Source organism: Vombatus ursinus, unplaced genomic scaffold (assembly GCF_900497805.2).
Source record: "Vombatus ursinus unplaced genomic scaffold, bare-nosed wombat genome assembly UNPS02014807.1, whole genome shotgun sequence".
Classification (NCBI taxonomy): Eukaryota; Metazoa; Chordata; class Mammalia; order Diprotodontia; family Vombatidae; genus Vombatus; species Vombatus ursinus.
Window position 1 is genome coordinate 32,805,796 of NW_020954585.1, and position 14,321 is coordinate 32,820,116.

Sequence of the window (14,321 nt, forward strand, 5' to 3'; positions counted from 1 at the left end):
CTCTCTCTCTCTCTCTCTCTCTCTCTCCCTCTCTCTCTCTCTCTCTGTCTCTTGCTTTCTCACTCTATTTTTCTCTCATTTTTCTATTTATTTAAAAACAGAGTGTCAAATCACTCACTAAGGCTGGAAATGCAGGAGCGTTGAACTGCTATGTTTCTGCTCTGGGCCTGTTTATCTCTCCAGAGAGAGTGTCTTTTGAGACATTCCTGGGCCAGATGAAGGCACTAGTTCCTTTTTGAATTTCTTAATAATTCTTTGGTCTTGTGCCCTTTTTAGATTTTTGCTGGCATATTTGTGAGAGAGCTAGGCTTCTCTGCAACCATTCACATGGTCATCTTAACAAGAAGTTTCTCTCCAGAAAAACTTAAATTGTAGCTATGTTCATCGAGCATCTAGAAAAATCATCAACAAGTAGTACTTACATTTTAAAAGACTATTACACATAGTAAAATGCTAATTATACTATCTCTGTTGAGTCTAAACTATAGTGTGCTATGGGCATGACAGAATAAATTGGCAGACTAAATTGGAGTTATTGCTGTCAGAGGAGAAAAGCCTCTCAGCACCTATAACACAACCATGGAGTTACTTCATTCACTTGTTTTAGGTGCCCTCTCCTGGTCACTGGAGGTAACTTTTAGTCATTGTTTACTCATTTTCTCTGCCAAACTTTTTTTTTTTGGCAGAAAGACAGAAAATTATACAAGCTACATAACAATCAGCTAGGATATCTGGCATGCTAATTAGTAAGTACTGTAAAACTAACATACGTATGTTTTATTGGCTTCATTGGTACCACAAGTGCCAACTAAGATACTGGGAATTCAACCATTTGGCTGTGAGTAACTTCTTAATAGAACCAAAATTTCAATCAAAGTAGGTATTTCAAAATGTAGAAGATGCAGTCTTCTATGAAGAAAAGAGCATAGGATAGGGAACTCATAGTTTTTCATTGATGGTAATAGCATTAGCATTTCTTTTGCTTTTCCCTGTGAATGTGAAGAAATGTTTTGTTAGCCTCACCTGAGAACATCTGACATTTGCAGAGATGTCACTGATGAAGACCATAAGCAGCGAAGTAAATTACAGAAATTGACTGCTTTGATAAAATTTAGAGATCATCTGGTCTGAACTCCTCATTTTACAGTTGAAGAAACTGGTACATAGAGAGTTTTAGTGACTTACACAAGGTCACACAGCCACTTAGGGATAGAATTCCAGTTTCTCTATCTGTCCAGGGATCTTTCTTAAATACCACTTCATAGATTATTTTTTAAAATAAAATTTTACTGAGATGTTTTAATTCTATATTGCCTAAATTTCCCCCTATTTATCTCCCTCCCCAAGAATAATCCCATACTATACTGAATTTTGAAAAAGAAAAAGAAGAAAAAAATCAACAAAATAGTTCCATACATTGAAAAATTATGACAATTGTGCAATGTTTCACAGCTGTGGATCCCTACTCTTCAAAGACTTTGAGGTAGAAATGTTTTCATAACTCTTGCTGAAGCCAAGTTTGTTTTTGCAGTTTTGCAACATTCATTTTTATATATTAGCTCATATAATCTATGTTCTTCTATGTTCATCATATTTATCATTTCTTATCTCGCAGTAACATTCTATTACATTCATATAATAGAATTAAACAGCAAGGTGGTACAGTGGATAGTATACTGGACCTAGAGTTAGGAAGACCTGAGCTCAAATCAGACTTCAGACATTAACTAGCTGTGTGACTCTGGGCAAGTCACTCAACTACTGCTTGCCTCAGTTTCCTTATCTGTAAAATGGAATAATAATAGCACTTCTATTTCCCAGGGTTGTTGTAAAGATAAAAAGAGATAATATTTAGAAAGTGCTTTGTATACTTTAGAGTGCTATATAACTGGTAGCTATTATTGTTGTTATTTTATACAATCTGTTTAGCCATTTCCCAGTGAATGGACATCAATTGGGTTTCCAACTCTTTACTATCATAAAAGTGCTGTTAAAAATCCTTTTTTGCACATGGGGCCTTTTTTTAAATCAATGACCCCTTTTTGGGTATATGCTTTGCAACCATTGTTCAATTCAATGATTTCTGGTATACTACATTAAGCCTTTAATCATGGAGGCCAACAATTATGAACAACAGAAATGTCACATGAAATGACCATAAGCAGGGAAGAAAATATTAAAAAGCAATGAAAATTTTCTGTCCAAAGATGGTGATATGAAAGATTCCAATCAATTGTAGCTCTCTTGACAAACCCATCAGCAAAGATAAAAAAACATGAGATAAAACAAAGAAAATCTTTGTTTTAAATCTCTTTTAATAGAGTACATCAAAACATCAGCAAGTTCCTTCATTTGGATCAGGACAACTCAAGAAAACAGCTGGTAATCTGTAGGTATTGTGTTGGTGAGAACCTTCTTAGGATCCTGAAGCCAGCACAAATTCTGATAAACAGGACCTGAAGCTACCAGAATTTTCATCCTGGCCTGTTGGAACTGCATCAGGATTAAAGCAACATCTAGTAGAGAAAGAGTTAGGGTAGAAACACCAAGATTATATGCCCTATAGATTCCTTTGGAAGCCTGAAGGTAGTGTGATCTCCAGAAACCTCTCAAAGCTTATTAGGTCTGTACCAGGATACAAAACCAGATATTAATAGGTGACCACACAAGGAGAAGAATACAGAACTGAGTCACCAGGACCCAAGCATTGAGGCAAAATGTGACACCTGATCATCGTTCAGATTCAGTTCCTTGTCCTAGTTCAAGAAAGTGGAAGAAGTCAAGGAGGGGGGCCAGGACAGAGCCATCTTTCCGTGACTGTAGCAGAGTAACAGAAGGAGCATCCAGACTGAAGCAGAGACCAGACCTGGGCCTATCTACTCTATTTAAGAGTGTATAGGAAAGGGTAGAACCTGGTCTTGAAAAAAATAAGTCCCAGTCCAGGAATTGATATTTAAGAATAGACCTGAGAAAAAATTCCCAATAAAATAAATAGTATGCATTTTAAAAAAATGCAAGAAGTAAACTCAGAAGAATAAAGTACCTCAACAATAAATATGTTGAGCCTCAGAAAAAACAATGGTTTGGCCACAAGGACTTCAAAAGTAGGTGAAAGGAATTAACCAAAAGATAAAAAAAAATGAAATTAGAGCTTTTAAGAAAAAAACTGGAGAGAGAATAAATTACTTAGAAGGTGGAAAAGTAGTAGATTCTGTGAAAAAGAGAAAAGAGAAAACAGAATTCAGTTATTCAAAGAGACTAGATTATAATAAAAAATAGTAGAACAAAGTCAAGAAACTGAAAAAAAAATGAGGAATCTACTATCAAAAGCAGTTGACCTAAAAAAAAGGAACAAACAGAAGTAGAATGAAAGAAAGAAAGAAAGAAGGAAAAAAAGGAGGGAGGGAGAGAGGGTGAGAAGAAGGAAGGGAGAAAAGGAGGGAGGGAAGGAGGAAGGGAGGAAGGAAAGAAGGAAGGAAAAAATGATCATTGTCAAGGTCCTTAGAAATATCAAATGTTTAAACATCAGAAACTGATATTTTATTAATGAGACGACACTAAAGAAGATGGAGAGAGACAGAGCCAAGATGGCAGAGTAAAGGCAGAGACTTGTCTAAGCTCTCCCAAAGTCTCCTCCAAACAACTTTAAAATAATGGAGTGGAAGAACCAGCAAAATGAGATTGAAATAATTTTCTAGCCCAAGATAACTTAGAAGGTCAGCAAGAAAGTTCTCTCTCTCTCTCTCTGGTGAGAGTAGAATGCAGTCCAACCTCCATGATGGTGGCTTCTGAAGCCCTCAGCCCACACAGTCATAGACTTGAAAAACTGGTCAGAAGGAGATTACAGGGGACATTTTGCTGGCAATCAGAGCAGGACTCTGTTGTTATTGCCCATACATAGTTCCATGTCATAGTCCCAGGGTGAGGGGAAACACCAGAAGGAGCAGGGACACAAGTCACAGTTCCAGGGTGGAAAAGAATACTTGTAATCACTCACAGACCAGATCATAGGCCAGGAGAGCACCTCTCCTTAGATCATACCACCTTGGAAGAATAAAAAACTTATGGACTCCCAGAACTAACTCTGAAAAACAGTAGCACAAAAACTCAAAATTAGAGACAGTGCTCCACCCCAGGAACAAAACCCAACTGTAACACAAAGTTAAAAGTCAAGAAATAGACTGGAAAAAAATGACCAAACAACAACAAAAAAGTACCTGATATGAATAAAAAAAGAGATAGAGAGCAAAGTGAGATGTAAAATGGATAATTTTAATTACATTAAATTAAAAAGATTTTGTACAAATAAAACAAATATAGCCAAGATCAGAAAGAAAGCAGATGATTTGGAGAAAATTTTTACAGATAGTTTCTCAGATAAAGGTCTCATATCTCAAATATATAAAGAATTTTGTAAAATCTATAAGAATTCCCCAATTGATAAATGGTGAAAGGATATAAACAGGCTGTTTTTTAGATAAAGAAATCAAAACTATAGTCACATGAAAAAATGCTCTAAATCATTATTGATTTGGAAAATGTAAATAAAATAACATTGAGATATCATTTTACATCTACCAGATTGGCTAAAATGATTGAAAGGGAAAGCAATAAATGTTGGAGGGGATGTAGAAAAATTGGGACACTAATTCATTGTTGATGGAATTGTGAACTGATCCAACCTTTTCAGAAAGCAACCTGGAATTATGTACTCTTTGAGTGAGCAATACCACTATTAGATCTACGTCCAAAGTTGATTAAGGAAAAAGGAAAAGAATCTGTATGTTATAAAATATTTATGGAAGCTCTCTTTGTAGTGGCAATGAACTGGAAATTGCAGGAACACCCATCAATTACGGAATGACTGAATAAGTTGTGATATATGATTGTGATGGAATACTACCGTGCTATGTGAAATGATGACAGGTTGATGTCAGAAAAATATTATTAGACTTGCACAAAATAATGAAGAGCAAAATGAGCAGAACCAAGAGAATGTTGCATATGGTAACAACAATACTGTTTTAAGAACAACTTTGAACAAATAAGTCATTTTGACTACTGTAAATACCCAAATTAATGACAAAGGACATATGAAGGAAGATGCTATCTGAACCAGAGAAAAGATAGATAAAAAAGAAGTATGTATAGAATGATTATGTGTATATTATATATATATAATAAGGTATATATAATATACACATGCGTATATCTGTATGTATGTCTGTAGGTATAATATTTGTCTAATGGTAGCCACTTTTGGGGGGGAGGGAAGAAAAAAAGAAATTTACATGATAACTTTATTATATATTTAAAAAGAATAGCAACTTGTACATAATAGACCTGCAGTTTCATGAGCAATCATCTTTTTTGCTTCTATTATGTTATGGAAATGCTTGTTTTCTCCCATAAATTAAAAACAAAATATATTTTTTAAAAAGTTATTATGGTGACAGGGAAGATCAAAACATAAACTCAGAAGAAGACAACAATGTCAAAACAGCTACATCCAAAGCCTTAAAGAAAAATATGAGTTGATCTTAGGCAGAAATAGAATTCCTGGAAAAGCTCAAAAAGTATTTTATTTTATTTTTTTCATGATCAGGCAAACTTATATCTCTATATAAGTTTCAAGAATGTCAAGCAAGACAATGCCATATAATTTTTGGCTATATAACCCCACCCCCCAAAAGTTTGTACAACAAATTTTTAAAAGACTTCATGGCCTTTCATTCATTTCATCAATTAAGATACACAAAGCAGTGTCTTTCTTTATAATCTGGTCTCTTCTGTGACTAGAATATTCTCGCTGTTCATTTTGTCCAATACAATTTTTGCTGTCATCAGTATCCATTGGCTCAGTTTTTAACCTCATTCCTCCTTCTGTATGAGACAAATCATCTGGCAAAGAAGTCAGGCAATTATGGATAATTTCAATAACTCATTCCAAGTGCTTCTGAAATCTTTCAACTGTTTCAATGTGCTGCCTTTTCTGTACCTCCATCATGACTCTGAGAGTCTCCCTTGCTTGGTGGGGTCAGTATTCACTTATAAGATGATGCATGTGGACAAAAAGTAGCTTTAGGTCTTCTAGCTTTTCCTCTCGTTTTATGCTTCCAGGACTCCTAATCAAGATATCTAGAAGATCTAAAAAGTTAATAAGGATAGACATATTGAGTTTTCTTAGTTCTTTCTTATGATCAAGCTGCATAGGGTGAAATTGTTCAATGCCCTGACTTTCCAAAGGGTGGATGATAAGGTCATCACACTAGAACTGATTGCCAAACATCTGGATGTTTTCATCTGTATATTCCTTGATGTATTGCATCAGTGGTGGAGGGAGTGCACTCACTTGCTGAAGTTCACCCATTTTGAAAGATCCAAGTACTTCTCCAACATCACGCTGCTCTGTTTGTTTCTGAGGTGCTCCTGCTGATCTTGCTCTTAAAGAAGTCTGTACAGGATGCTGTTGGACCTTGCTAGATGCTGTGCCTTGTCTGTGCCTTTTCCCACAGGTCACTGTTGGACACTACTTAACTGCAGCTTGTACCTTTTCCAGCCCCTGACTCCTAAAGGTCTTATGTCTCATCCCAGTGCTTGTCACAAGTTTCCTTCTCTCCCTCAATCCTGAGGAGGTGGCATTCTGGTGAGTCTCCATCAAACTGCAGTTTGTGCTGTTCTTGAAAGAGTCTGAAGAGGCCTGTCTTAGTTGAGACTCCTCAAAAAGTATTTTAAAAATCAAATAAGAAAGGTAGAGGAAAAGTTGGGGAAAGAAATGAAAGTGGTGCAAGAAAATGATGAAAATAAAAGAGTCAATAGCTTGGTAAAGGAGGCACAAAAAAACTACTAAGGAAAAAAAAAAACCTTTGAAAAGAAAATAAGCCAAATGGTAAAGAGGCATAAAAATCCACTGAAGGGAAGAACTCCTTAAAAAGTAGAATTAGACAAATGGAAAAGGAAGTGCAAAAACTCCCAGGAATATTATAGCCAAATTAAGACCTCTGTCAAGATGTTAAAAGACATCCTGTTTTCCAGAGCTAAGTCCTGGCAAATGAGTTGTGATCTGAGCTTGGCATAACAACAATCCTTTGTGCTTACTCTCTGGATGATCTCAGTCACAGCAAAATCCCAGAATTGTTTCTGGTCATCAAGCCCTGCTATGAATCAAATTTGTCACATTGCTGCTGCTACCCCTCATTGTAAGGGCTACAGCTCACTACATAGCCATAGGTATAAGTATTGAGATCCCCCCACATTGCCTCAAGATCTCCCTCCCCCGACTAAGGACAGGGATGCAGCACATGTGTCCTTATTTGCAAACCATTTCCCTCACTTTGAAATTAAACTTCTGTTTGATTTGCAGCTCTTCTGTCTTTAGCCTGCTTTGTTCAGTTCCAGCCTCCCACAAGTTAGAGACTAGTTCCATTTGGTTGGTGCCTCCTAGGTCAATGAGAAAATACTGCAAGTAGTCAGAAAGAAGCAATTCAAATATCATGGATCCATAGTCAGGATAACAAAAGATTTACCAGCTTCTACATTAAAGGATTGGAGGGCTTGGAATATGATATTCCAGAGAGCAAAGGAGCTAGGATTACAACCAATAATCCCCTACACAGAAAAACTGAGTATAATCCTTTAAGCGAAAAATTGATATTCAATGAGGTAGAGGACTTTCAAGCAAGTTTCCTGATAAAAAACCAGAGCTGAATAGAAAGTTTGACTTTCAAATACAAGACTCAAGAGAAGCATAAAGAAGTAAACAGGAAAGGGAAATCACAAGAGATTCAATAAAGTTAAGCTGTTTACATTGCTACATGGGAAGATGATACTTGTAACTCCTAAACAGTTGATTATCATTATTAGGGCAGTTAGAAGGAATATATGGAGTTACAGGGCATGGGTGTGATGATGATAGGGTGATATCCGAAAAATAAAATTAAGATAAGAAAGAAGGATGCACTGAGAGAAGGGGGAGAAAGGTGAGGTGGAATGGAGTAAATTATTTCACATGAAAGAGGCACAAAAGAATTTTTACAGTAGAGGGGAAGATGTGTGTGTGGGGGGGTAGCAATGCTTGAACCTTACTCTCATTGAAAATGGCTAAAACATGCTTAGTTGAGTATAGAAATCTCTGTGACCCTATGGGGAAGTAGGAGGGGAAGGGGATAAGAGCAGGGCATGAAAGAAAGGAGGACAGATAAATTGATGTCCAGTGAAATGAACCAAAACAGAAGAACACTGTACACAGTTACATTATTGTACAAAAATCAACTGTAAATGACTTATGATGAAAAATGCTATCCATCTCCAGAGAAAGAACTGGTGGCATCTGAATGCAGATTGAATCTTAGTTTTGTTTTTTTTTAATCTTCATTTTGCTTAGTTTTCTTGATTTTTGTTCCATGTTTTCTTTCACAACATGGAACTATGTTTTGCATGACTGCATATGTATAACCTATATCAAATTGCTTGCCTTCTCAAGGAAAAAATAGTGAAGGGAGGGATGGAGGGACACAATTTAGAAATCAAAAATTTAAAAAACAAATGTTAAAAATTTTTTTTACATGTAATTGAAAATATACATACATACATATATAAATATCTACACATATATATTTATGTATGTATATTTTAAGAACCATAAGATATTGCAATTAAAAGTTCATTCACAACTTGAGGAAAAAAAGAAGTGGGATTACCTTAATTAGTTTCATGTAATCAAAGTTATCTACTTTACTGTGCTGTTGCAACCTGATCAATATATCAGAAAGTCTCCAAATATATTCAACATTCCATAGACATAGACCTCCCACATCTTCAAAGGATTAAGGTAGAGGTGTCTTCTTATATTTCTCTTGGAGTCATTCTTCTTTGCAATTTTGAAACATTCACTTTTGATTTTTTGAAATCGTTGTTCTTTCCTATTTCCATTATTGTATTTAGTATGTATATTGTTTTCTTGGCTCCGCTTACTTCACTTTGCATTAGATCATGCATGTTTTTCTGTGTCTCTATAGTCATCTTTGTAGAATAATAATATTCCATTACATTAATGTACCACAATTTGTTTAGCCATTCCCCAATCATTGAGTATCTACTTTGTTTCAAATTCTTTGCTACTACAAAGAGTGCTACTATAAATATCTTGGTGAATATAGGAACATTTTTCTTACCAATGAGCTCCTTGTAGCTCTAAGTCTCTGGGTTTCTGAGTACTAATCGTTTTAGATACTTCATTTGAATAATTCAAAATTGCTATCTAGAGTGATTGTACTGATTCACAGCCCACCAACAATGCCCTAGTGTGTTTATTTTCCCATAATCCCTCTAACGTTAACTCTTTCCTCCTTTTGTCATCTTTCCCATTTTCCAGAGTATGAGATGAAACCTCAGGGTTGTTTCTGATTTGCAGTTCTCTTATTATTTATGATTGGAGCATTCTTTCATATGGCTGCTAATAGTTTGTGATTCTTCTTTCAAGAACTGTATATTTATATCCTTTGTCCACTTATCTATTTGTAAATGGCAGGTTGATACCAAAATATTTTATGCATTTTGTAGTTATTTGGAATGGGATTTTTCTTTCTAATATTGCCTCTTGGATTTTGTTTTTATTATACAGAAATATTGTTGATATTTGTGACTTTATTTTGTAACCTGCAACTTTGCTAAAGCTATTAATTCTCTCAATTAGTACCTTTGCTGATTCCCTGGGATTTTCTAAGTCATGTTGTCAGCAAACAGACCTAGTTCCATCTCATCTTTGCCTTTTCATGCTTTTAACTTCTATCTTTTGTCTTATTGCTATTGCTAACATTTCTAGAACTGTATCAAATAATAATGGGGAGAGTGGGCTTCCTTGCTTTACTCCTATATTTATTTGGAAAGCTTCTAGTGTATCCTCATTATATGTGATGTGTTGTAGTCACTGCTCTAACACTAGCACCTTCAGTTCAAACTTGATATTGGGACAAATAAAGTACTGGAAAATCACTGAATATTCAACAAAAGAGGAGGTTTTCTTTTCTCTAACACAGCAAACCTTGTGCAGCAAAGATACAATGGCACTTAGCCTGTATGATCACACACCCCATCCCACTGACCCTAGACTCCATCTGGAAAAGCATCTAGTTAGTCAATCATCAGGTATGGTGACTCACATGCTCTTGGGCCAAGTCTCAGAGTTGATTACTACACACAGCTGGGACATTTAAGTTTCCAGACCAGTAAGCTGAATCAGGGAAGCTTGGGCCAATTAAGTTTTATGAGGGAAGGAAGCTGCATCAGGATCAGGAAAGTTTCCTCAAGAAGTCATAGGACTCATCACATGATTCTTGCTTTTGGCTTAAGATATATACTTCTTATGACATTTTTAAAAGTATTTTTAAAAAATCTCTTTCTGTACTTGGGGTTTTTGTGTATGTGTATATGTTTGTTTTGTTTTGTTTTGTTTTTTAAGCAAAATGAGTATTGTACTTTATCAAAGGCTTTTTTTCTTCTATTGAGTTTATCAAGTATATTTGTATATTTGTTTTCAATATAATTCATTATGATGATTATTTTCCTACTGTTGACCCATCTTTTCATCATTGGTATATTTCTAATTTGGTTGTAATGATTGATTTCTTGGGTGAATTTCTGTTTCTCTTTGACAGGATTTTTATGTAAGATTTTAAACATATATATATATATATATATATTAAATGTTGTCTATATTTTTCCTTTGTTTTGTCTTTCCCTGGTTTAATTATTAGGACTATATTTGCCTCATATGAACAGTCAGGAATAATGCTTTAAAGTTTTTTTCGACGTATGTAGTATTGGTACTATTTGCTCTTTAAAAGTTTGAAAAGATTCTCCGTAAATTCATCAGAAACAGGAGGTTCTCCCTCCCATTCCCATCCCTTTTGGTAGTTCCTTTATAGATAGTTCTCTTTCCTTTTCTAAGATTGGGTTATTTATGGTTTTGACTTGGTATTCTGTTATTTTATGTATTTATATTTCTAAAAGTATTCATCTATTTCTTTTCTGTTCTCAAGTCTGTGAGTATATATCTGTTTTGTAGGTTTTGACCATTCTTTTAACTTCTTCTGATTTATTGTGAGTTCTCCTTGCTCATTTTTTGTTTTGCTGATTTGATTTTCTGCTCTCTTCATTTTAATTAAGTTGACTAAAGGGTGTCAATTTCATTAGGGTTTTTTTGAAAACTACTTCTAGTTTTGTTCATGATTTCTATAGTTTCTTTGATTTCCAATTTATCTATTTCTCTTTTAATTTTTAATATCTCTGCTTCTCAGTTTTTTTACTTGTTGGTTTCCAAAATTTTTAAATGCACACTCATTTCATTAGTCCTCTTTTTCTATTTTATTAATATTTACTAGTAGGGAATAAGTAATCCCCTGAGTCCTGCTTTGGTTGAATCCCCAAAATGTTGTTTTATCATCATTTTTCACATAATTATTAATTGTTTCTATGATTTGCTCTTTGATCTACTTATTATTTAGAATTTCATTGTTAAGACATTGCTTGATTCTGTTATTTTTGTTTGTGGTCTCCAAACTGATTTTTTTTTCATTATGGTTTGTAAAGGATAAATTTACTATTTCTGCCCTTTAACATTTATTTGTGATATATCTGTGCTCTAGTGCATGATGAATTCTTGTAAAAGTTCCAAATAATTTCTAAGAAATACATATAATCTTTAACGGTCTCATTTAGAAGATACCATAAGTCTTTTAGCTCAAGTTTCTCTAGCTATTTGTTCACATATTTCCTTTTGTTTCTGTTTCTGTTAGATTTGCCCATTGGTAGTGATTTAGAGCATTTTTGTCATATGACTTTAGATGAGCTCATCACTTCTTATAACACAGTAGTATTCTATCACAATCATATACCACAACTTATTCAGCATTCCCCAATTGATGTGCATCCCTGCAATTTCCAGTTCTTTGCCACCACAAAGAGAGCTGCCCTAGTTCCCTCCCATACTATTCTTCTATTTCTGTCTAGACTAAACTTTTAGTCTATGATTCATGGTTCTTACATTTATTTATTCCTTTGTTAGTCTCTTTGTTCCATGTGAATTAAGGTTTCTAACTACCTATTTTGAATTCCCTCTTCTAAACAATTCCTATTATTGCCTTGCAGCTCTGACTGCATTCTCCCTTATTACTGCTATGCCTCACCCTTAGAAGTATTAATTCTTGAAGGAGATAGAGACCAGAGAAGTATTGTCCCAGTGTGGAAATTTTCCTGTGTCCCTGATCATCCATTTTATTTTTACCCTTTTTACCTCATGGTCATTTTTCTTCCCAATTTGCCATGAAATCTTTCTGGGTCCATGCTCTTCCATCCTCTTGGACATCAGATTCTCCTAGGAATTCTGATTCCCCTTAACTTAAGGCAGGGTGTTGTCTATGGAAGCACAAGATTCACTCAGAAGTAGTGATCTTTCTGAGAAAAAAACCCTATAGATTATACACACTGTAAGGTCCCCATCTCCTGTTACAGAATATCTCTCTTCCCATGGGAGTGTCCTTCACTGGGACCTGTTATTGAATTCAGATTTCCCTTTTTCTTTCTTCCTGTTTCTATCCCTCACTTTTATAACTCTCCCATTTTCCCAAAGTTTCTTTTCTTCCTGAGAGACTATAGAAGTTATCTCCCATTCATTATTTATCATTGACTTTCCTAGAGTACCTCACATGTTCCCCTCTATCTTCATCCTCCCCTTTGACCTTTTATGCTTTCCCACTTTCTTAAGTTTAGTCTCACAAACAAATATTGATTTATTTATAGATGGGGTATTGTGAGGTTTAGTCCATGGTTTTTCAGGACTGATCCTTCACCATCATTTCTATTTTAATTCTGATTTCTTCACCCTTGTGTCTTTTTTACTTTTAGAAAGAAATCTCTTAATTATCCCCCATTGTTATTTTGTTGTTGCTATTTTGTTTTGTTTTATTTTGTTTTTCAACCTTATAGGAATCCCTTTTCCTTTTTCTCCAGTGTCATTTATTTCATTACTTGTACTTTCCTTGACAGCTCTCTTTGGTTTTGGTCTTGTTTTTGTTCAGTGCTGTCTGACTCTTCATGACCCCATTTGGTGTTTGCTTAGCAAAGATACTAGAGTGGTTTGCCATTTTCTTCACCAGCTCATTTTACAGATGAAGAAACTGAAGTAAACAGGATTAAGTGACTTGCCCAGGGTCACATAGCTAAGAAGTGTCTGAGGTCAGATTTGAACTTAGGAAGATGAGTCCTCCTGACTCCAGGCCAGGCACTTTATCCACTGAGCCACCTAGCTGCCCATTCTGTTTGTTTTGCCTTTCTTGTATTTCTGTTACCTGGAGTGCATGCAGAGCAAATTATCACATTTTTCTTTTTTTTTTAGATAGAAATACTTTCAAATTTATTAAATGTTCATCTCTTTCATTAATGATTAGGGTCAGATTTGTGGGGTATGACACCATGGTTTGCATGGTGAGCTCCTTTGGTCTTTGAAACACACCATTCTTTTCCTTTCTGTGATTTCTGGTGGTTACAGAATAGACTTCTTTTATTAGAATTTCCTTTCCTTCATATTTTAATGTCTTTCCTTTAGTCACTTAAAGAATTTGGTTTTTATCATTAGAATTGTTGGATTTAATTACTTTGTATCTAGCAATATGCTATGTAGGTGTTTTTTTTTAAGGCATACAATGGATTCTTTTGATGGGCACTTTGTTTTCTGCATTCAGAAGTTCTGGGCAATTTTCTTATATTATTTCTTGCATTATGATGTTCCGATTTTTTTGGACTTGTCCTGTCCTCTTGGGAGACCTATGATCCTTATCTACACATCATGTCTCAGATTTTCATGTTGCACGTGTGTAGACATCATGTGCTCTTTTAACATTATTGTTTTTTTGATTCTCTTCTTCCAGATTGTTCTTCATTTCCATACATATGTATTTCCAATAAGTTGTTCTCGCCTTTATTTCTTTGGAGAGATTTGCCACTATAGAATCAAGTTTTTCTATTCTGCAAATTATTTTTGCTGTGTAGGTCAGAAATTCTACTTTCATGATTCTTATTTCTTCCCAACCATTTGGGAACATCCTGCTATGATTCCATGACTTCTTGAGAATACACAAAATATTTTCTCGTTGTGTGTTGATTAATTTTCCTTGGTTTTGCAGTCTTTATTCAGAGATGTGTGCACATTTTCATTTGATCTAGAGGCCATCTCCCCTCCTGTTTTTAATATCTTCCCTTTTGCTTTATATGTTAGTGTTTAAGGTTCATAACTGAATTTTCTTCCTCCTGAGATCTTTAAATTT

General features: G+C 34.9%; 1 pseudogene; it reads right to left on the reverse strand.

Moving 5' to 3' along the window:
- Positions 1 to 5,719: 5,719 nt before the first annotated feature.
- Positions 5,720 to 6,370, reverse strand: LOC114051951 (annotated as a pseudogene).
- Between the last annotated feature and the right edge of the window lie 7,951 nt (positions 6,371 to 14,321).